The sequence below is a fragment of the Schistocerca serialis genome, chromosome 2 (assembly GCF_023864345.2).
Source record: "Schistocerca serialis cubense isolate TAMUIC-IGC-003099 chromosome 2, iqSchSeri2.2, whole genome shotgun sequence".
Classification (NCBI taxonomy): Eukaryota; Metazoa; Arthropoda; class Insecta; order Orthoptera; family Acrididae; genus Schistocerca; species Schistocerca serialis.
In genome coordinates this window covers 547,811,363-547,836,965 of record NC_064639.1, presented here as the reverse complement: position 1 = coordinate 547,836,965, position 25,603 = coordinate 547,811,363, and the positions used below count along the sequence as shown (strand labels likewise).

The 25,603-nt window shown below is 40.6% G+C and overlaps 1 protein-coding gene across 2 annotated transcripts in view; it reads right to left on the bottom strand.

The window, feature by feature from the left end:
* Nucleotides 1–25,603, bottom strand: part of LOC126457533 (deubiquitinase DESI2) — a 124,010-nt gene that overhangs the window by 73,132 nt on the left and 25,275 nt on the right. The window contains exon 1 of one of the 2 annotated variants that reach the window (XM_050093888.1): nucleotides 15,206–15,441. The exons of the other annotated variant lie outside the window; for it this stretch is intronic. The gene's annotated coding sequence lies outside the window, so the exon portion shown is untranslated. Of the gene's footprint in view, nucleotides 1–15,205; nucleotides 15,442–25,603 lie in introns of those variants that run through there. 2 annotated transcript variants of the gene reach the window in all.

The window sequence follows — 25,603 nt, the reverse complement described above, 5'->3', positions numbered from 1 at the left end:
TGGCCAATAGAAAATGAGTCAAAACTGACTAATTAAATTTTTGAGTAGACTTTGAACATAGATAACACCACACATGACTAAAAAATCAGCTTCGCAACGTTTGTCTTTCAATACATACAGGCCAATAAAATACAGTCCAAATTTGTTACTGCAACATTTGTGAGCCACCTTCAAAGCATATTACAATAAATTTACTATAACTCGAGCTTTTGTTCAACAACTAAGCTATTGTACCCAAAAAGTTGAACAAGATTACTATGTTTTGTCATGATAAGTAATTTAGATTCTGAGCAATGGCAAAACAAACAATGATTTATTCATTCAACTCATAATGTCAAAAAAGTAGGCTTCATAAAGATGTGTCTATTGGCCTAAACATACTACTTATGAAGCTGTAATTTGGCAACGATTCATGTAAAATCTACATGTATATCCTGCAAAAACTTCATCAAAATTGGAGAGGGTTGAGGTGCAATCCTTTGGTCGCTTGACATGGAATGACTTTTAGAGCATGTATATCAAGTTGGCTAGTCACCAATAGTTTGTTGGTTGGTTACATAGAGCATATATATGAAGTTGGCTAGTCACCTATAGTTAATTAGTTAGTTACATGTTCCATACTTCATTTGAATGATTCTTTTACCGAAATGATGTGGAATGAGTCAGTTTAAGGACATGTATCAAGCTTAGTGTTAGCATTACTGAACACATTATCATTTTATTCTCACTCGTGCAACTAAACTTAATGGATTAGAAGGAGTTTTCCAGGAGAAATTATTTTAAATTACATTTTGCTTTGCTGCCTGTCAGGCAGTTTATGTTATTGGGCAAATGATCAAAAATTTTTATTGCTGCATATTGAACTACTCTCTGAGGCACTGACAGCTTTAACAATGGGTTATTTTTGTTGTTGTTGTCTTCAGTCTGAAGACTGATTTGATGCAGCTCTCCATGCTACTCTATCCTATGTGAGTCTCTTCATCTTTGAATAACTACTACAACCTACACCTTTCTGTATCTGCTTACTGCAGTCATCTCTTGGTTTCCCTCTACGATTTTTACACCTACACATCCCTCCAATACACTGAACTGGTGATAAATTGATATCTTGGAACGTGTCCTATCAACCAATCCCTTCTTTTAGTCAAGCTGTGCCACAAATTTCTTGTCCCTCCAACTCTATTCAGTACCAACTCATTTGTTATGTGACTGACACATCTAATCTTCAGCATTCTTCCATGTCACCATATTTCGAAAGTTTCTACTCTCTTCTTTTCTAAACTGTTTATCATCCATGTTTCACTTGCATACTTGCTACATGTCACACACTTACTATAAGAAAAGGCTTCCTTACACTTAAATCTATACTTTATGTTAAAAACCTCTCTGGTGGACACCACCTTGACGAAGCACTGTCCGTGTGGGTGGAGAGGCTTGCGTATCCGCGGGAAGCTGAGGGCTATGCCGAAGGTAGAGGATCTACTGCAGGAAAGGCCTCAGCCGATGGATCAGACTAAGAGTGTCCCACAACGTCCCCTCTTCCATATCCACTCCTAGTCCTACCCTATTCCCTGACCCAACCCAAGGTGTGACGCGATCCGTGCTGAGGGGTGCGTGGCACATGGGAAGATGTGTCGCAAATGGAGTCTCAGGTATACCGGGCGACCTCCCTGAGTAATTAGCATTACACCGCGCAGGGTATTCGTAGTGTGGACCTTCTAGATCCCCAAATCTCGAAGGACCAACATGGACACGATTACAGAAAAAGAAACTGAGGGGCAAATTGAGACCTCAGATAGCCAAACATCGGGAAATGAACCGATGGAAGGCACTTCCACAACTGAATCAGGGTCTAGACCTGAGCCAGAAGTGGGAACTGTAACCGAGAAGCTAGACCAGATTAAGATCAAAAGCTTGTCTGGGACCCAAAGGAGGAAGCTACTCAGGGAACAGAGGGAAAAGGAAGGAAAAGAATGGCTTACTAAACACAAACGGAGGGAAGTAAAGGGACTAGAACCCAAGACCCCCAGGAAAAAACTGTCTCAGGTTGCAGGTGACACGCAGACCCACCCAATTTCAAAGACAGGTAGTAAGCGGACAAGGGAGGAATCAAAGACTCCCTCCTCCCTGGATAAGCAAGTCCAGAAAAACCGAGGCAAGGAATAGGGAAACAGACCTATAGTACTGCAGTCTCGGTTTTTAGGATGGCAGCTATCCAGGAAGGTTATTCACTGGTGGCCATTATCTCGCAGCAGGAGGAACTAGTACAGATGGCCCTCTTTGAAAAGATTGGGGGGGGGGGGGGGGGGGGGGGGGAGCTGGCACAGGTCCCAACTTCAGGAGGGTCTATCTAGATCGTGGTGCACTCATTTTTGTCTGTGAGGAGGTGCACACAGTAGAATGGCTCAAGGACAAGGTGCCCATGATATCCCTGTGGGAAGATGCGAAGCTGCTGGTCAAGATGGCAGCGGAGCTTCTTAAGACCGCAAAGATATCATTATGGGTACCCAAGATCCTTAAGGAAGTCTCTCCCAAGACTCTGTTCAGGAAAATAGGGGCCCAGAACCCAAAAGTCCCGACAGAAGACTGGAGAGTGATTAACCAGAAGGTTAACCCTGGTGGTGGAGGTTGGTGAAAAGTCCCTGAAGATGATGCGGGAGCAGGACCGGAAACTGTTTTTAGGGTTCTCAAAGATGGCAGTAAGACGGAACCTGGAGGTGCTGCAGATTAATCTACAGCACAGTAAAGGGGCCTCTGCTGCCCTGAGCCGCTGCCTGGTGCGACAGGAAGTGGACATGGCCCTGATACAAGAACCTTATTTATACAAAGGGGGTGTTTCGGGCCTCGGAGGCACTGGAGGTAAGCTGGTCTATGCTAGAAATCGAAGAAACTCCAGAACATGCATCTATGTTAGAAACGGCATTTCTTTCATGCCAATGATGGATTTCTGCTCTAGGGACTTAGTGACCATCAAAATGCAGCAATGTGAGGAAGGTATCATGAGGGAAATTGTCTTGGCCTCAGCATACCTTCCTGACGAAGACAGTTCTCCCCCTTCCTTGGAGGTGAGGAGACTGGTAGAGACTTGCCATCGGCAAGGTGACCAACTGCTGGTGGGGTGCGCCACCAATGCCCACAACGTAGTGTGGGGCAGCAAGGACACTAACAGTAGAGGTGAGTACCTTCTTGAATTCCTCTTAGCTAACAACTTAGAGGTCCTGAATAGGGGCAATGAACCTACATTCAGGAATAGCAGAAGAGAAGAAGTAATTGACATAACCTTTGGTTCCATGACAATGGGTAGCTATGTCAAACAATGGCATGTGGTGTTGGAGCCATCCTCATCGGGCCACATGTACATTAAATTCAAGGCTGAAATGGGAATCAGACAGACCATGACTTATAGAAATCCCAGGAAAACAGACTGGGAGACATATAGGAGGGACCTTGACTTAGGCTTATCGGAAATTAAAACCACGATAAGGAAGCCAGTAGAATTGAAGGAAGTAGCAGAGGCTGTTACATCTGCCATAGTGACCTCATATCAAGACAATCTGCCATAGTGACCTCATATCAAGACAACTGCACAATCACCAGGAAGTGCACAAATAGGAGAGTTCCTTGGTGGAATAACAAATTGGAAACGCAAAGAAAACAGGTACGGAGACTGTTTAATATTGTGAGACGCAGAGGACAATGGGCTAAATATTGTGAGGCCCTTGTCAGTTACAACCTTGCAATAAGACAAGCAAAGGAGGCATCCTGGAAGGCATTCTGTGAGGAAGTGGAAGCTGCACAAGCCAGACATCACAAGATTCTCACTAGAGTACCAACTAATCCAGGAGGTACGTTGAGGAAGGAGGATGGGGAATATACAAAGACAGCACATGAGACGCTGGAATTGCTCCTCAAAACTCACTTCCCTCAATATGCTCTGCCGGATAACACAGACCAGTATGTGACCCCACAGAGACAACAGTTCTCAGACACTTGAAGAGAGGACTGGGAATCGGCCAAGGAGTGTGTGAACTTCAACAAAATCCAGTGGGCAGTGGGAACATTCCAGCCATTCAAGCCACCTGGCCCAGATGGAATTTTTCCAGCTCTCCTGGAACAGGCAGGAGGAAAGCTTATAAGAATCTTATGCAGGCTATTTAGGGTTAGCTTAGCAGTAGGAATCATTCCCAATGTTTGGAGGGCAGTGAAGGTTGTCTTCATTCCAAAGCCAGGGAGAATTGATCATACCAAGGCCAAGGATATGAGATCAATCAGTCTGTCCTCCTTAATTCTCAAAACACTGGAAAAACTAGTTAATGTATACGTTGGGGAGAGGAGGCTATGTAGGGTCCCTCTACACCTGAACCAACACGCATACCAACCAGGTAAATCATAAGAAACAGCTCTCCACCAACTCGTCGGGAAGGTGGAAAAAGCACTTCACTTCCAAGGAATAGCCCTCTGCATCTTCCTGGATATCGAGGGAGCCTTTAGTAACATGACCTTCAATTCCATGGAAAGGGCAGCAGAGGTGTATGATCTGGGGACCACTATATGTAGGTGGACCAGAGCCATGCTTAGTGGAAGGAAGGTAGAGGCTACCATGATGAATGAAAAGATGGTAATTAAGACCACTAGAGGCTGCCCACAAGGAGGAGTTTTGTCTCCTCTATTGTGGAATCTAGTGGTGAACGAACTCATTGAGGAACTAAATTCCAGACAATGCTTCTGCCAAGGATATGCAGATGACCTTGTCATAGTAATACTTGGCAAATTCACCGACACAGTCAGGAATATGGTACAAGGAGGGTTGGACATTGTGCAAAAATGGTGCATTAAACAGATCTGAGACTGTTGTGGTGCCATTTACGAAGAGACATATTCAGCATGCAAGTTGGAATATAAAGCTCTTCGATGAAACTCTACCTGTGAAGGGGACAGTGAAATATCTAGGGGTAACCTTGGATGAGAAGCTAACTTGGACCCCCCCATATTAAGAGTATCTGCTCCAAGGCAAAAAGCACTTTAGTGAGTACTAGGAGGGCTTGTGGCAAAAACTGAGGCCTAAGCCCCAGGGGTATGCACTGGATATACACCACAGTGGTTAGACCTAGGATTTCCTATGGGGCCGTAGTGCGGTGGAAGAAGGTAGAATAGCGGGTTGCTGCTAAAGAGCTCGCTAAGGTGCAGAGATTGGCCTGCTTAGCTATAACGGGCAGAATTAGCAGCACACCAACCGCTGGAATGGAAGCCATGCTGGACATGCCTCCACTTCACCTTTGGGTTAAGATGGAGGCAGCAGCTGGGGCATGCAGACTTAAAACTGGCCAAAACTGGGTTTCATTTGGATATCCAGAATCACACACTAACGTAGTAAGTGAGGTAAATATAGGTATGGCTGGGGAAATGCCCGCTGACTATATAACAACTCCTAACTGCTTCGACAAGCCTTAAAACATAATAATTGGAAGTAGGGAGCAGTGGGAGAAAACAGTTCGGCTCCGTACGGGGGACATTGTTTGGTTCACCGATAGGTCGAAAACAGATCAAAGTGTTGGGGCAGGGTTGTACAGGGTTCAGCCAAGACTGGAGAGCATCATCTCTCTGGGGAAACTGGCGTCTGTATTCCAAGCCGAAATTACTGCAATCAGAGCATGTGTGGAGGAGAATATGCATAGGTGCTACAATGACCATAGCACCTACATCTATTCAGACAGCCAGGCAGCACTGAAACCATTGGCAGCTCCTGCAACAAGATCTAAGATTGTTGCAGATTGCCACAGGGCTCTGGTGGAGCTACGGGGAAGCAATAGGGTGAACCTAGTGTGGGTCCCTGGCCACTCAGGGATCTGTGGCAATCAACAAGCCGATAGATTGGCTAGGATGGGGGCATCAACTCCATTTATTGGACTGGAACCCGTCTTGACAATCACCAAGGCTATGATCAAATTAGAACTAAGGAACTGGCTTAGGAAACAGCACGTAGGATATTGGACCAAGGTCCATAAACAAAAACAGGGTAAGGTAATGATGCCCAAGCCATGTTTTAAAAGAAGCTCTGTAATACTGGGATTGAACAGGAAAGAGATCAAACTCATGACTCGACTGATGACCGGCCACGGGAACTTCAAAAAACACCTACACACAATGAGTATAATGGAAGAGGACACTAAATGTAGGATCTGTGATGAGGGTGAAGAAACTGCATAACACCTAATCTTTGAATGCATGGCATTGGAGAGTAAAAGATACAGAATTTTCGGGACAACTAGACCTGAAGAAATTGTATCTAACAAAAAACTGGTTGAGGGACTCCTTGCACTATTCAAGGGCACTGGTTGGCTTTACTAGATATACAGGGAGCAATACCGCACAATAAAACTAGTTTCGGTTCGGGTAGTGGCGGGTTAGACCTAAGCTGTTTGAGCTCTCCTGTTAAAATCAAATCAAATCAAATCTTTACGTTAACAAATTTCTCCTCTCCAGAAATGTTTCTCTTGCCATAGCCAGTCAACATTTTATATCCTCTCTACTTTGGCAACCATCAGTTATTTTGCTGTCCAAATTGCGAAACTCCTCTACTACTTAAAGTGTCTTGTTTCCCTAATGCTATTCCCTCAGCATGGCCTGATTTAATTCTACTACAGTCCAGTATTTTTGTCTTGCTTTTGTTGATGTTCATCTTGTATCATCCTTTCAGGACACTGTCCATTCTATTCAACTGTTCTTCTGGGTTCTTTGCTGTCTCCAACAGAATTACAATGTCATTGGCAAACCTCAAAGTTTTTATTAATTTTCCCTTGACTTTAATTTCCTTTACTGCTTGCTCAATGTACAGATTGAATAACATCAGTGATATAGGCTACAACCCTGTCTCACTCCCTTCTCAGCCACTGCTTCCCTTTCATGTCCATCAACTCTTATAACTGCCATCTGGTTTCTGTACAAGTTGTAAACAGCATTTTGCTCCCTGTATTTTGCCACTGCCACCCTCAGAATTTCAAGGAAGGTATTCTACTCAATGTTGCCAAAAGCTTTCTCTAAGTCTATAGATGATATAAACATAGGTTTCCCTTTCCTCAACCTATCTTCTAAGAGAAGTAGTAGCATCAGTATTGCCTCGTATGTTCCTACAGTTCTCCCGAATCCAAACTGATCTTCCCCAAGGCCAGTTTTTCCATTCTTCTGTAACAAATTCATGTTGGTATTTTACAGCCATGACTTATTAAACTGGTAGTTTGGCAATATTCACACCTGTCAACACCTGTTTTCTCTGGAATTGGAATTATTATATTCTTCTTGACGTCTGAGGGTATTTCGCCTGTCTCATACATCTTGCTCACCAGATGGAAGAGTTTTGTCATTTCTGGCTCTCCCCAAGCTATCAGCAGTTGTAATGGAATGTTGTCTACTCCCTAGGCCTTTTTTCAACTTATGTCTATCAGCACTCTGTCAAATTCTTCATGCAATATCATAGATCCTCTATATACTCTTTCCATCTTTCTGCTTTCCCTTCTTTCCTTAGCACTGATTTTCCATTTGAGATCTTGATATTCATACAGCTGGTTCTCTTTTCTCCAAAGGTCTCGTTAACTTTCCTGTAGATGGTATCTACCTTTCTCCTTATGATATATGCTTCTAAGTCATTTCATTTATTCTCTAGCCACCCTTGCTTAGTCATTTTGCACTTTCTGTCAATCTCCTTTCTTCAACGTTTGTACTCCGTTTCTCCTGGTTCATTTACCACATTTTTGTATTTTCAAACAACAGAAAATCCAGGATGGAATATAACAATATTATGAAAAGGAAAGTTGCCAATCAACATATAGCAGAGACACTGTGTCGCAGAAGGGCACAACAAAAAGACTGTCACAGTATAAGCTACTGGCCAACACCTACAGTAACTCTGACACACGACTGCAGCCTGTGTGTCATTTATTTCTGACAAAGGCCTTGTTGGCTGAAAGCTTATATTGTGACAGTCTTTTTCTTGTGCATATTCGCGACTTAGCATCTCCGCTATATGGTGAGTGGCAACTTACTTTCTTTTTCATATTTTTGTATTTTTTCTTTCACGGTTAAATTCAGTATCTCTTGTGTTACCCAAGAATTTCTACTAGGCCTAGATCCTCTGCTGCCTTCACTACTTCATCTCTCGAAAGTTACCCATTCTTCTTCTACTATATTCCTTTCCCCTGTTCTTGTCAACTGTTCCCTAATGCTGCTTCTTAAACTCTCAACAACCTCTGGTTCTTTCAGTTTATCCAGGTCCCATCTCCTTAAATTCCTACCTTGTTGCAATCTCTTTAGTTTTACTCTACAGTTCATTACGAATAAACTGTAGTGAGAGTTCACATCTGCCCTGGAAATCTTTGTCTTAACATTGTATTATCAACCTGAAACCTGCCGATGTTTCTAGGTCTCTTCCACATATACAACCTTCTTTCATAATTCTTAAACCAAATGTTAGCAATGATTTTGGGTCATTCCATGTCAATTGCAACCAATTTGAAAAAATGTTCCAGCTGATAGTCTCAAATTTCGCTGAAATTTAGCACACCAATGCTACCAAGTGTGGAACACTCATGTACAAAATTTTAAGTTCCCCTGCCAATTAGTTCCAGAATTGTCACTTGTGAAAGAAGGTGGCGTGACTCGGAAATTGCAATCCGCATCTGGCACTCTATCTTCAGACCCAGCTTCAAGGTCTTAATAACTTTGGAACTATTCCACACAGTCCAGTGAAATTTTTACAACCCAGTAATATCCACTTAAAGAACACACTATATGAATCAAAACACCAACAACATATTTCTGAGGGAAAATAAAAAATTCCAAAATGTGATTAAAAAAATGTAATACATTAAAAGGTACATATTGTAAGAACTCATCTTCCCCATATCAGTCACACAAATAGAGTTACATGCACACAAAATTACAAAAATTTGAAAAATTACCTGAAAAACATGAATTTTCTTAGTGTGGCACAAAAGGGACAAATGATATCCAAGCCAAATTTCAAACACTGCATAAGTAGACCATAATATAATATGTGGCAAAATTTCAACTTGTTATTGCAAGGCATTTGTGTACAATAAAAGTTGACAGAGATGTATTTGGTTATGTTACTTTTAACATGATTTAGCAAGTAATAGTGATGATGCAGACAGCTTGTTTCAGATAAAGCTGCAGCAATTGTTGGGAATCATTAGGCAACAGAAAGTTAAACAATGGTAGTTTTCAGGGACAGACAGTCATTGTTAGGCAGGAACAACAAAGGAAACAAGCAACAATTACAGGTTACTCATGTTTTTAAGATTCTAGTTCAGACTGGTCAGTACTGTTGTGGAAAGTCAGTATGGAGGCAGAAGAGTGTACTAGTGGTGCTTTTGTTCAAACAAGTTTCAGTATTGGTAAGGCACAAGCATCTGAATGTCATAAAAGAACATATGAACAAAATCTGGCATTCGCTTTGTACTGTATGATCAGGATGAATCGGACCAAGATTTGTTGCTATGGAGATCCAGGATACACCATGTGGGCACAAAATGTACAGTTCCAGGAAACTTTAGTATTTGTTATCATCATATGAAAGTGTTTCTGGGTAAGTATTCTTTCCTACAAAGAAGTTGTTTTGATCCATTTTGGATTCATTTAAAACACAAAATAGCTGACACACTAATGGTGGAAGAGGGAGAACTATCTGCTCCAAAGGAACATAAATCATGCCAGAAATGCTCTGATTTGGACAAAATTGTGCATGATTTGAAAGAAAATGTGCCATATCCACACGACAGAAAAAAAGTAGCAATTTTTACCCTTGCACCTTCCAGCTGGTCTATTGACTACACTGCAAAGGAATTCAATGTTTCTACATATATGGTAAAGCAAGCTACGAAAATAAAAGCAACACAAGGAGTGCTTCCACAACTTCAGCAGGGTAAGCAATTGAGTTCAGAAATAAAGGTGCTAGTGTCGGAGTTTTATGAAAATAATGACTACATCTGAATAATTCCTGGAAAAAAAGACAATGTAGAAAAAAAGACAATGTAATGGTGAAAATGGGAAATGTACATGTACAGACGCAAAAAAGACTTGCTATGCAACATATCAGAACTAGCCTATATGTAGAATTCAAGGAAAAATATCCCAATACCAAAGTAGGTTTATCATCTTTTTTCAATCTTTGGCCAAAATGGGTTGTGCCTGTAAGTGCAAGGGGCACATACAATGTTTGTGTATGTGAGACCCAACAAAATGCTAAGCTGATGTTTGCTGCTATAAGGGATTCTGGTCTGCATTACAAAGGTGCAATGAAGCTGCTAGTGTGTGACATCAGTTCCTACCAGTGCATGATACACAGGGTGAAAAGTGTCCTGGTAAGGCAAATCTTGCAGAACACATAAATAACAATCTGTATGGTGAACTCCTTATGGATGATGATGAACTTGTTTCTTATAAACAATGGACACACATGGATTGCACAAGTCTTGAAACAAAGCAAAGTACAGTGGAAGATTTTGTTGAAATGTGATGCGATGCCAAAAAACGGACAAACTGACCACACATACCTTCACAGCAACAGCACAATCGGCTTATCTCCAGTTTTGTAAGGATAATTTGAAACAAGATGAAATTATAGTAATACTAGACTTTTCTGAAAATTATGCATTTATGGTTCAAAATGCCATCCAAGGATATCATTGGGACAACAGTCAAGCAACTCTCCAGCCATTTGCAATTTTTCTATAAAGGTGAATCAGCTGATGTCATGAACCTGTGCGTTTTTAGTGACTGTTTCATTCATGATGCCATTGCAGTTCATGCCCATATTCGCACTGTCATGGCATATGTGAAAAACAAGCTGCCTCACATACATTTTGCGAAATACTTCAGTGATGGCGCAGCTAGTCAGTATAAAAACTGTAAAAATCTCAAAAATTTATGCATGCATTACCATGATTTTCAGATTCATGCAGAATGGAATTTTTTCGCAACAAGTCATGGTAAAAATATATGTGATGGTATTTGTGCTACCATTAAGCGCATGGCACCACGAGCTAGTCTGCAACACCCTACAGAAGGTCACATTCTAACACCTCTTCAATTGTTTACCTGGCTACAGAAAAATATCTCTGGCATACAATCATTCTATGTTACGAAAGATGAGGTGAAATCAGTTGAAGAGTTGCTAAAAAGCAGACTAGAACACGTTAAAACTGTTGCAGGCACAAGGAGCCATCATCACTCCTCTCCAGTGGACTCAGACAATGTGCAGATGAGCAGACTGTCCGGTTATAACTATAAGTTCATGCACAACATGTGTCTTCAGAGTGAGTGTGACTCAGGATTCAGAAGCAAAAGCAGCAACATACATGCAGGTTGCTATGTTATTGCTGTTTATGATGACAAATGGTACTTAGGATGTGTTGCAGAGTGCTGTGAAGCAGAAGGTGATGTATTTGTGAACTTCATGGCACCAGCAGTATCACTTCATTGGCCACGTTTGGCAGACAGGTGTTGGATTCCTTTTAAACATATTCTTATGACAGTTCCAGTTCCTACCACAGTGCCACTCAATGTACAGAGTACAGTAGCTAAAGTGTGGGAGAACTTCAGTTCGAAGCACAATCGACTGGTTTTTACCAGTTAAGGTGCAGTAAACATTAATGATAGGTTGTGTTAATCTGTCTCTATGTTGTTGCATAGTGATTAAACAGTTGTGAGAGAGGACAAGAAGAGGCAGAACAGTTTACGATATGTTTTTACAAAATTGCGTTGTGGTACAATGACCACATCATCAAATATATGTCTCAACTTCCATTGTACACAAATGTCTTGCAATAATATGCTGAAATTTTGAGATATATATCATTATGGTCTACTTATGCAGTGTGTGACATTTGGCTTCGATATCACTTGTACCTTTTGTGCTACCACACTTCAAAAATCCATGTTTTTCAGGTAATTTTTCAAATTTTTGTATTTTCGTGTGCATGTAACTCAGTTTTTGTGACTGATATGGGCATGATGAGTTCTGTGTGTATTTAGGCCACATTGAGGTTTCCACAAAAAAATAATATATATACACACCCTTTTTGAGTGAATTATATTTGGCATAGAGGGCAACTACAGTATGTACCTTTTAACGTATTAGATTTTTAAAATCACATTTTGGAATTTTTTACTTTCCCTCAGAAATACGTTGTTGAAGTTTTGATTCATGGAGTGTGTTCTCTAAATGAATGTTACTGGGTTGTAAAAATTTCACTGGACTGTGTGGTATAGTTCCCAAGTTATTAAGACCTGAAGTTGGGTCTGAAGATAGATTGCCAGATGTGGGTTGCAATTTCCGGATGATGCCACCTTCTTTCACAAGTCATAATTCTGGAACTAATTGGCAGGGGAAACTAATACATTGTACACGAGTGTTCCACACATGGTAGAATTAGTGTACAGAATTTCAGTCAAATCTCAGACTATGAGCTGCAGCCCCTGGTTGAACTGACTTGGAATGACCCACTGACCAAATAACTGATGACTTCATACCATAACACCTTAAACGTAACGGTACAACATTATGGTTTGAGTTTAGAGTTTACTAACAACCGTTAACATGAAACTACTATAATATTTTGTTAATAAAACCCTGACAAACCAGCTATTTCTTAAGCAACATTTTTCAGCAGAGTGAAAGCTTTCTGTCAACGTGGCAAAGAACAGCACCACCCATTGTATTTCCAAACTGTGCTGTGTACTTCACAAAATAGAAAATATTGTGTCTGTGCAACATATTCCCCACAAACCACAGACCTTGCTGTGGTGAGTGGCTTGCATGTCTCAATGATACAGAGAGCCATGCTGTAGGTGCAACCACAACAGACGGGTATCTTTTGAGAGGCCAGACAAACTTTGGTCCTGAAGAGTGGTAAACAGCCTTTTCTGCAGGGGCAGCATTCTGGATGAATGACTGATATAGCCTCGTCACATTATGTAACGTGGACTTCCTGTGTTGGTACTGTAAACAGCTAAGCATGTAAAAACTATAGCCGCCATTTTTCCTGAGGATATGCAGCTCTACTGTATGTTTAAATGATACTAATATACTCTTGGATAAAACAGTTCCCATTTTTATCTCCAGGCAGGACTAATCAGGAGGACATTATCAGGAAAAACAAAACTGGCAATTTACAAGTTGGAGCATGAGATATTAGACCCCTTTATCAGGCAGGTAGATTAGAAAATTATAAAGGAAAATGGATAGGTTGAAGTTAGATACAGTGGGAATGATGAAGTTCAGTGGTAGGATGAACAGGACTTCTGATCAGCTGAGTACAAGGTTATAAAAACAATATAGGTCGCTAGAGGTAGTTCAGGAGTAGGTCTAGCAACACATAAGGAAATAGGAATGCAGACAACTACGACAAACAGCATAATGAACACATTATTGTAACCAAGATAGACATGAAACCAACACGCTCCATGATAGTACAAGTTTGTGTGCCAATCAGCTCTATATACAAGGAAGAGATTGACAAAAATGTATAATGAGATAAAAGAAAATAAGCTTTTGAAATACATTCAATCCTCCTAATGGTCATCTACCTTTATCTCCTCGTTTCTCAAAATGAACAGGCTTGCTACTGACTAAAGACCACAACAACATACAATATATTAAAAGATGGGAAATACGGAAGCGTCCGATCCCGCCCGTCTGCTTTGACCCATGACGTCACAAATATGGCGGAAACAAAAACAAACACACACACTTTCCACAAGAAGCCTGATGACACTAACGGGACAAGCGCGGGAAATGGGGTGTTTTGGGTGGGGGGTAAAAGAAATATAAACAAATTTAGACGCCTTGCGTAGCTACAACGTGTAAGTGAAGACAGCCATGCATGAATACCCACCCACCTCCCCAGGGGTCGTAACCCCTGCAACTCATAGAAGATAAAGATGCTTCAGTAGCTGATTAGTGTTTTTTGTCTTTAAAAAAAAAAATCTCACGGGATAGAACGAACAGATCAGAAAGATAAATTTAATAAAGTAAAACAGAAATTGGAGGAAGCAGATAATTAAAATAAGTAATAAGTGTTTTTAAATTTTAAAAAAATCTCACGAGATAGAACGAACAGATCAGAAAAGTAAATAAAATAAAACAGAACTGGAGACAGCCACACTCAAACCAAACTCCGTGCCATCATGACGTCACACACGACAGCACCCTTACGTCACGGGTCAAAGCAGACGCGTGGGATCGGACGCTTCTGTCGACCCAAAAGGTGTTATAAACGGTAGGTTTATTTTATTGCAGCTCACTATTTACAATAACTAAATGGCAGAATCAGTATCTGGCTTTCTATCAAACAGCAGAAATTCTACACACTTTGGCACTAAATAATTAAGTCTGCTCGTTATTTAACTCTCCAACTCTCTGTTTATGCATGTGTGCGTGGTGGTGGAGAGGCGGAGGGGGGGGGGGTTGTGTACTTCATTTCCCTAAATAGTCTTCTAGATGGGTGGCCGAATAACTAGAAGCAGTTCCCAAGCTAAGGTAAAAATGTAATTCTTGGTAAGTGTCTTCTGCAAACAGAAACACATTACAAACGCCACACCCGTCGTAATGAATTAGAAGGGCAAGCAATTCACCCTCATTTTAAATGTAAATGAAGGGCGATAACGCATTGTACAGAATGGTTACTTATGGCTTTTGTTGTAGAATACTATATATCTTATAGATAATTAATTGGAAGAAAAATAACAGGCCCTGTTGTCGTCAGTTATTTACTGAGTTGTGACAGCTGGGTTATTGGTCCCAGAGGTGGAAGAGAAAAAGGCTTGGAATTCATACCACTGCAATTAGTATAATTACACCAGTACTAGTGGGATTCATCACTCTCTCATACTGCTTAAACTTTTTCGATACTTCGAGGTTCTGAAGGGGACGGCCACGTAAGTAAATCTAAATCCTGATATTCGATAACTCTCTGTGACCAAGAAATGTAAACACGTAGGGGGGCAGTTCTGAGCAGTGAATAAATATACTGAAAATTCACAGATCACTGTTTTTCCAAGTTCTTTGTCTGTCAGTCTCGCGCTAGAATGGTGGCACAACATAAGCAGCATTGTGGGTACAGCTATTCATCTGATACTACCGCTATAGAATTTTATTATCGTTAAAACTACTCACTCCCAGCTACCTTACCTTTCAATTTCTGAAATATAAACATGTTAAACTCAGTTCACACAGTTTCGCTGTCAAGTCGGAACCATATCTGTAAAATACCCGCCAAACTCAGACGAAAATTTCCAAAGTTCTATTCATTTGAGAAACGGTGGCCACCACACAAACACCACTAACAACAAACACATCTCAACTATTCACGCCTACACATTTCACAGCATACAACAAAGCCTCGCTTTACTATGTAATATCCGTAGTCAAAGATCTTAAGTCTTCTGACTGTTTCTAGGATACACGCTTACGACAAAAATAGTGGAATTGCATTGCAAATGTATTGGTGTAAAACGATTATTCAATTTGCTCAACATTTTATTGCTAAAAACGACTTATACATGGGATATCAACAGTTCAATGCCAGTCTCACTACTAACACACTCTTTACAGATGATAGATATCCTATAGCAAACAACAAATACTGTCATGAACATCGGGATATAATAAACGAAAGCACAAACTTGTTAAGTGAATTTTTAGCATAAAAAAACGGGAAAAAACTATTATCCTGAATTTTCGTCTATGAATCTGGAGAAAAGAGCCGGATGCGCAAATTGATAACTCTAGAACACCTATCGCTAAAATCCGCTTCATACTGGACGTCATGAAATGAAATGTTTTTAAAAAAATACTATATGTAATCATTTCAAAGGAAAAGTTCACACAGACTGCTGACGGAACAGCAAGTGTTTAAAAGTCCGATTCACACAAGTTGTCAACAAAACAACAGCCCACTTCACCTTCAAATGGCGGAGATTCCACATTAGGCGAAACCTTAACCCTAGAGAAGACGCTCCGGTGCATTTTTGTACCCAAAAACACCTTTTCCCCACTACCGGACAAATGCTAAGCCTTACAGCCTTCTAATTGTCAATACCTTTCTAGTCATTGTTTAGCTTATGTTTTGTTGTGCCAAAGCTATTGTAGCACCAACAGGTCAAGGGTAATGATAACTTACACCTGGAACTGCAGCAACCGTGTACCGCACACATTATGCGTCTGATCATGTACGTACTATTCCAAATTGTCAACACTATCTCCTGTACGTTTACACGAAACAGTGTTCAAAAAAGAGGCGTATTCCAGAGATGTCCGTCATTACACTTCAATAGCTTTTAATAATAGCTCATGTTTCTAATTTTAGGGCCAAAAAATACTTGCTAGAGGAGGAATTATAGCAGACTCTTTTAGAGTTGCTTGCGGAAGCAGACAACTGTGGAGATATTGATAATTTTTTTCTGTTGGAGAGGATGAAATAATATTACTGAGCGATCATGATAGTGACTGAGTGATCATGATAGTGACTCTGAAATTGAATACTATGAAAGATTACCTTCCTTTGATCCTGAAGACACCATATTTACTAGCAGGAATAAACAAAGAAACAAAATGGATGGAAACTGATATGTATAAAAAACATTCCTGTACCAGCAAAAAATGTTATCAAAATCTTTCCTGACCCTAAAGTGACAGCATGCGGTATTGTAGAGGAAACTGAAGCATTCCATAAAATAAGAAGTATTCATATGACAGATAAAATTGTATATTTTACAAATGTACAAATTCACAGAAAAGGGCAATAAGAAAATTATTTTAGAGATGCCGTTAGGCGGATGATGGAGCCCCTTAGGGAAATAGCGTGCAGGGCTGGAAAGAAATCTAAGGAGCACTCGATTTGTCTACTGGGGGACCTCATCCAAGATGTGGAGGCGGCCTTGCCTGCGGCTATCGAGCGTACGGGGTGCAGTCGTCTGCAATTAGTTGCTCACGTCAGCACCAATTATGCCTGTCGCTTGGGTTCTGAGGCGATCCTCAGTTCGTACAGGCGGCTGGCGGATTTGGTGAAGACCGCTGGTCTCGCACGCGGGGTGCAAGCAGAGTTCTCTATTTGCAGCATCGTTCCCAGAGTGGATCGGGGTCCTTTGGTTTGGAGCCGAGTGGAGGGTCTCAACCAGAGGCTTCGTCGACTGTGACGGTGTTGGCTGCAGATTTCTAGACTTGCGCTATTGGGTGGGGAATTGTAGGACGCCCCTAGATAGGTCAGGGGTGCACTACACAAAGGAAGTGGCTACTCGGGTAGCAGAGCACTTGTGGCGTGCACATGGGGGTTTTTTAGGCTAGGCAGTAGTGCAAGGTGTCCTGATGAACACTCACCAGTCGACGGGCAGGCAGGGGAATTAGGATGCGCTCAGTGTAAAGACACTTCAGGTATCAAGATATTAGTAGTAAATTTTCAGAGTGTCCAGAATAAAGTTCCTGAATGTACTGCCCTCCAGGAAGCGTGTGGCGCGCAAATTATTCTCGGAACTGAGACCTGGCTGAACCCTGAGATAGGAAGTTCTGAAATATTTAGTGAGGGTTGGAACGTGTATCGGAAAGACAGATTAGACACCGTAGGAGGTGGTGTCTTCATTGCAGTTGACAAAAACATTGTGTCTATTGAGGTCGAAGTAGAGTGTGATTGTGAAATTATCTGGACACGTTTAACAGGGCTATGGGAAATAAAGTTAATTGTGGGGTGTTATTACTGGCCACCAGGTGCCTCCGTGACAGTTCTAGAATCATTCAGAGGGAGTCTACATTCTGTATCGCTGAAGTACCCAGATCATGCTATATTAGTCGGAGGCAACTTCAACCTACCTAGTATAGACTGGGATGTCTATGGATTCATTACAGATGGTACATACAAGCCGTCGTGTGAATTACATTTGAACACATTATCCGAAAACTGTCTTGAGCAGCTAAATCGACAGCCAACTCGTAATGGAAATATTTTTGATCTGGTAGCCACGAACAGACCAGACCTCATCGACGGTGTCAGTGTTGAGACAGGGAATAGTGATCATGATGATGTCATTACGACTATGTTTATGAAAGTTAAAAAGTCGGTCAAGAAGGCTAGGAGAGTATTCTTACTAGAAAGAGCAGATAAGCAGTTGTTAGTATCCCACTTAGTAAATGAATCGACTTCATTTACTTCCAGTAGGATGGACGTGGAAGAACTATGGGCAAATTTTAAACACATTGTAAATCACACATTGGACAAGTATGTGCCGAAAAAATGGGTTACGGACGGAAAAGACCCACCGTGGTTTAGCAGAGCAATTCGGAGAATGCTCAGGAAACAAAGGCAGTTGCACTCGTGGTACAAGAAAGATCGGGAGAATGAGGACAGGTAAAAGTTAGTAGAGATTCGTGCTGCTGTAAAAAGAGCGATGCGTGAAGGATTCAACCACTACCTCCGACATACCTTAGCGAAAGATCTTGCTGAAAACCCAAGGAAATTCTGGTCTTACGTAAAATCGGTAAACAGGTCGAAGGCTTCCATCCAGTCACTCACTGATCAGTGTGGCCTGGCAACGGAAGACAGCAAAACGAAAACTGAAATTTTAAATTTAGCATTAGAGACATCTTTCACGCAGGAGGATCGTACAAACATACTGCCGTTTGAGTCTCGTACAGATTCCCGTATGGAGGACATAATGATAGACATCGCTGGGGTTGTGAAGCAGCTGAATGGGTTGAAAATAAATAAATCGCCATGTCCTGATGGGATTCCAATTCGGTTTTACAGAGAGTACTCTACTGCATTGGCTCCTTACTTAGCTTGCATTTATCGCGAATCTCTTGCCCAAAGTAAAGTCCCGAGCGACTGGAAAAAAGCGCATGTGACGCCTGTATATATGAAGGGTAGAAGGACGGATCCTCAAAATTACAGACCAATATCCTTAACATCGGTTTGTTGCAGGATTCTCGAACATATTCTCAGTTCGAATATAATGAATTTCCTTGAGACAGAGAAGTTGCTGTCCATGCTTCAGCACAGCTTTAGAAAGCATCGCTCCTGCGAAACGCAACTCGCCCTTTTTTCACATGATATCCTTCGAACCATGGGTGAAGGGTATCAGATGGATGTCATATTCCTTGACTTCCGGAAAGCGTTTGACTCGGTGCCCCACTGCAGACTCCTAACTAAGGTACGAGCATATGGGATTGGTTCCCAAGTATGTGAGTGGCTCGAAGACTTCTTAAGTAATAGAACCCAGTACATTGTACTCGATGGTGGGTGTTCATCGGAGGTGAGGGTATCATCTGGAGTGCCCCAGGGAAGTGTGGTAGGTCCGCTGTTGTTTTCTATTTACATAAATGATCTTTTGGATAGGATGGATAGCAATGTGCAGCTGTTTGCTGATGATGCTGTGGTGTACGGGAAGGTGTCGTCGTTGAGTGATTGTAGGAGGATACAAGACGACTTGGACAGGATTTGTGATTGGTGTAAAGAATGGCAGCTAACTCTAAATATTGATAAATGTAAATTAATGCAGATGAATAGGAAAAAGAATCCTGTAATGTTTGAATACTCCATTAGTAGTGTAGCACTTGACACAGTCACGTCGATTAAATATCTGGGAGTAACATTGCAGAGCGATATGAAGTGGGAAAAGCATGTAATGGCAGTTGTGGGGAAGGCGGATAGTCGTCTTTGGTTCATTGGTAGAATTTTGGGAAGATGTGGTTCATCTGTAAAGGAGACCGCTTATAAAACACTAATACGACCTATTCTTGAGTACTGCTCGAGCGTTTGGGATCCCTATCAGGTCGGATTGAGGGAGGACATAGAAGCAATTCAGAGGCGGGCTGCTAGATTTGTTACTGGTAGGTTTGATCATCACGTGAGTGTTACGGAAATGCTTCAGGAACTCGGGTGGGAGTCTCTAGAGGAAAGGAGGCGTTCTTTTCGTGAATCGCTACTGACGAAATTTAGAGAACCAGCATTTGAGGCTGACTGCAGTACAATTTTACTGCCGCCAACTTACATTTCGCGGAAAGACCACAAAGATAAGATATGAGAGATTTGGGCTCGTACAGAGACATATGGGCAGTCATTTTTCCCTCGTTCTTTTTGGGAGTGGAACAGGGAGAGAAGATATTAGTTGTGGTACGAGGTACCCTCCGCCACGCATCGTATGGTGGATTGCGGAGTATGTATGTAGATATGTAGATGTTGATGGGGATGCTAAGCTGATAGATCGAAATGAGATTTGTGTAGTATTAGGCATTCTTTATTTTATTGGCCTCAAAGGTGGAGACCACGAAACTGCATTGGGGCTTTTGTCAAATGACGGTAGAGGAATGATTTTTATGAGATCCTGCATGAGTAAAAAGAGATATTTATTACTTCTTAGGTGTATGAGATCTGACAGTAAAGGAACTAAGAATATGAGGTGTAAAACAAGTAGGTCAGCAGCTGTTAGTAGCTGTTGGGATGCATTTGTGAAGAACTGCATGAACAATTATACTCTTGGAAAATTGGCTACTATTGATGAGAAACTATGAACATTCAGAGGTGCAGCTTTGCACAACACATTCCTCAAAACCACCTAGATATGGTACCAAAATATTTGTTCTGTGCAATTCTTAGTCATGCTACTCTGGTTTGTTGGAAGTGTATGCAGGCAAACAGCCAGAAGGGCCGTTTTGCGTTTCTAATAAGCCATCTGATATTGAGTGGGGATTAACTGAGCTGATAAAAGGCACAAATAGAAATGTGACAATATATAACTGGTATATCAGCTGTTCACTAGCTCTCTCTCTCTCTCTCTGCTACAAAACAAAATCACTTATGTAGGAAACCTAAGAAAGGATACAAAAGAAATCCAAGCTGAGCTTTTCCTCAAGAAGAATAAGAAAATGAGTTCATCAATTTTTGGATATGAGGAACTAAGTACTATGGAATTGTATGTAACTAAATGTAACAAATCGGTTGTACACATTTCCAAAATCCACAAAGAAGGAAAAGTAGATGAGGTCAATTACATACCTCACATTATAATAAGATAAAGGGTGGGGTTGGTACTGTTGAACAAATTCGCAGTAAATATTCAGTAATATAAATGACAAGAAGGTGGACAATGGATGTACAGTAAGCATTGTTGAACATGGCTGGTATCAATGTGCAAGAGTTATTTCAACCAAATGGAAAGCCACATCTTACCGAAAGATCTGTGAAACTAAGTTTACCATTTGTTGTTGGTATATATCTATATATTTACACAAGTTCAAGAGACACATATACAAGAGGAACCAATGAAGAAAAAAGGGAGATGTATATTTTATGGAAGAGCAAAGAATATCTCCACAGCAATAAGATGTATCTCCTGTAATGACTTTGTTTGCAAAAATCATTCTCAGACAACAGTTCTCTGAAAAAAATTTAGTGTGCATTCACTCGAGGTTGAAGGAAATTAATTTGCACGTAAATTATTCCAATATATCAAATTAGCATTTATAACATATGTAACTGTTGTTGAGCAAAAGCTTAAATGTTACTTGTAACCACTGTACGATGTAATGTAAATTACTATAATAAATGATAAAGCAAATGTCACTTGTCATCAATGGGTACACAATAAACCACGCACTTCCTCATGTAACATTTAAGAGCAAGCACACTCTATTGTTAATGTCCACAGAAAACTTCATAACAGTTGCTTTTTATCAATTGTCTGTGGAAAAATGTTGAGAAATAAAACAAATTTTAAAATATCGATATTTATATGGTAGTGAACATACAAACACATCAAAGAATACTTAAAAGGGGATACATAGAATCTAGCATTATTCACGGTTTGTTTTTCTATGTAGGAAATAATGGCAGTAATAACTGTACTTTTCTCCTTCTCCTGTTCACTTAAAAAATGTTATTTAATGAAAATTGCTTTAGCTTTTTATATCTTTATTTATATGCAGTGTAGGCATCAGCTTTGATCTGTTACTGTGTTGTAAGACCGAAATCACTTTTCACTTTCAGAGATCTAAGCCTCTCTTGTGAAATAACGCTCAGTGTAAAAAATATTGAAGTATCCAACTGCACAATGGTGCTGTATTGAAGGCTCTGACTTGTGTAGAGTATGCTATGATAGAGGGCGTGTACTGTGCAAAAATAAGAATGTAAATAGACGACATGGGGTGTTCAGTTTAACTGAAGACATTGAAATATGAGTATCTCGAAAACTACACATCAGATAAAATAATAGCTATAGTTCCAATTTATTTGTCTCAGAAGCGGATATCCAACGATACCACACTCGACCCGCCACCCCATCCCATGCGTGGAACATGCTACCCAATGTCCCTTGAATATCTAATGGCACATGGGAATCCACCTCCATGCTGCAAGGGTAGGACAGGCCAGTATTTCATAACTTCTAATCTGAAAGCCCTTCACAGAATTGTATTGCTCTGACATATCGAACAGAGGACTACTCAACGCACCATAATGGTTATGTAGTGAACTACAACAAAAATTATAACAGGCAGTACACTGTGACCAGAGCTCACATATCATGCAGACATAGAACAGATAGCAGCTCTAAACCTTACAATATTTGCACAGTGTTTATTGGCTGCACAACTACCTATCATTTAGAGAACTGATGTGCAAGTGAATGATGAATGTTGCAACCATAGAATAAAAGAAAACGGAAATGACACTGCTTTATAGAGAATGTAGGAGAAATGTCGAGACTGATGTTCCCTTGTATGCTGAGAGTTTTCCAGAGAAGCTCGCTCTCATTCATTCTTTAACAAGGTTGTGAATGCCTTTATGTCTGATGGCAACATACAGGCTGGCAAAAGGAAACAAATGGGTTACAAGAGTTGGTAACGAAATAACTATACTAATGGCAGTGTACCACAATCCACAGATAAGCGCTTGGCAATTGCACCACAATTCCATTATGTCCATAGGTAGTATTATCACAATACTGCATCAACATAAGTATCATCCATACCATGTGTCACTGCATAAAGAGCTTCATGGGGTCGATTCCCATACCCAGGTAGTGTTTTGTGAATGACCATGTCAACAAATGCAAACGACCCCTACATTCTTTGCCAAGGTAGTATATTCTGATGAGTTTACATTCACAAACCATGGTCGCATTAACTGGAGTGTAGGCAATCCCCACTGGTTATGGCAAGCAGATCATCAATATATTTGGCCAGTTAACGTATGATGTGGCATCATGGGGAACAAACTCATTAGTCCTGTTTTATCGATGGCAGGTGGAATGAACGCAAAAATCGAACGTTTTTGGAACAGAAACTACTGGTACTATTGCAGGATATTGCCCTGGATGATGTATGTGGTTTCAGCATGATGATTGCCCAGGGCATTATACAACTGAAAAACAGGTGGTATTAGACCTTGCTTACACTGGTCAGTAGATCGGCAGAGGTGGCCCTATAGTTGGCCCACTAGGTCACTGGATTTGGATTTCTTTCTGTGGGGATATTTAAGAGATAAGGAGGACCAGCAGGTGCCAACAGGCCATGAAGACATGGTCGACTACATCAGAAACGCCTGTGCTGACTTCCCTGCAGATATGTTTCTGTCCTGTGCATGATCATTTGAAAGGTGGATCAATAAGTGCACTGAAGTTGGCAGTATTACATTTCGACACTTACACTAACTGGAAGGGTAGATTAATGTTTGCCTCGAGCCACAGCCACAATGGCGCATTGAGGAGTCACATGTTCGATATGTCAGAGAAATACAACGGTGCAAAGGACGTCTCCAATTAAAAGTTATGAAATTCTGGTATGTCCTACCATCACAGTATGGAGGTGGGCTCCCACATGCTATTGGATATTCAAGGGCCATCGAGTAACATGTCATAAATTACGATTGTGTATCCATTTTTATTCCTCAGATTACAACACGATCTGTGGCGAAATGAAGAAAATACTTCAGACAAAACGTATGCCAATTTTGCCACAGAATCGTTATCTGCATTAGAAATGGAGTTCCTGTGGAATATTTCACGTGTGGAGTGGAATAGGGGTTGAGTGTGATATCATTGCGTGTCCCTCCAATACAAACAAATTTGAATTATAACTTTTTTGCTCTGATGTGTAGTTTGCGAGATATTTTAATGTCTTCAATTAAAACAGACGCCCTGTGTATATAAAAATGTTTAAATGTATTGCCTTATGAGTATTGTTTGATATGTGTGTAAGGATATACTTTCTCAACCAAATATGTGTTGACACTTTGAAATGTTTGGAAGACTAATTTCCTATCCTTTGAATTTTGAGCAATATTGAAAATTTAACATACAACCTTAGTGAAGAACATTTGTAATGTATTTTGCTTTAGTCATTAATAAGACTTACAGTCATTGCTCTTCCTTAATTTTGAAACTGGATTCCCATCTTTTGTAGCATACAAACTATTTTATAATCTCACTTCCACTATTTGGTGCTGGGGTAAAGTGAGTATTTTCATCAGCTGCAACTTTGAGATGTAGAACTTGTAGATTATGTAATACTTTTGTGTTTGTATTTTATTCATTTCATATCACACACATCATCTCATTGTGGTGAACAGAAGACATGACAAGTTTCATCTCCATATGCAGTTATTAATACTATGGTGAAAATTGTGAAAATCATTCATAAACCACTTTCCAACATCTTGCATTTTGGACATAACAAATTTTGCTCCTGCTGGATGCAACAATTGCTCCCATTTATTCAAAAAGCCCCCTGAGCTGAGTCAGCAGCGAAAATACTGATGCTGTGTCAGCCCAACCTAGATGTCTTCTTTAGCTGGCTAATTACCGGGCATGAGTGCAGGTGTATTATTCAAACCCCTGAGCAAACAGTGGAAATATGGATTTACTAGCCTCAGAAATGGCAAAAATCCAACCAGCCTCGTGCAAGGTGAGACTGAGTTGGTTTTGAGACTGCCTTAGTGTGATAGTGATAAAGTACGTTTGTAAGAGACAGAACATCACAGGAGCATACAACCAAAATATTCTCATTAGGTTGGAGGCTACCAAGACAATGAATCATTGTAAGCTGTCCAATGTTGCGCTTTTGCTCCATAATATTGGCCAGATTCCTTCTGCACACGATAGAATCACTCATAACGCTTGTTTGAGCTATCAAATATTTCCCAACCACCACTATTATCCTGATATGGCACCAAAGTGACTTATTCTTTCCTCAGGTAAAGAAAACATTGCATAGTAGGCATTTTCAGAATGATCATGAGGTAGTTTTTGAGGTGGAACATTTCTTGAATACTCATAATAGAGAATTGTACAACAAAGATCTCCATCAATTCATCTATCATTGAGACGGTAGTGTTGCACTGAAGGATGAGTATGTAGAGATGAACTAACACCACCATTAAGTTTCATGCTGACAGATTGATTTATTTCACGTTACTAGCCACCATATTGTTTTCCACTTTGAGTTTCTGCCTCCTAAACTGGATTTTGAATTGAAGATCAACATTTGGAAGATTTCTATCATCTAAATACTTTGCACAATTTTACTGTTTTTCTAGATTACTGT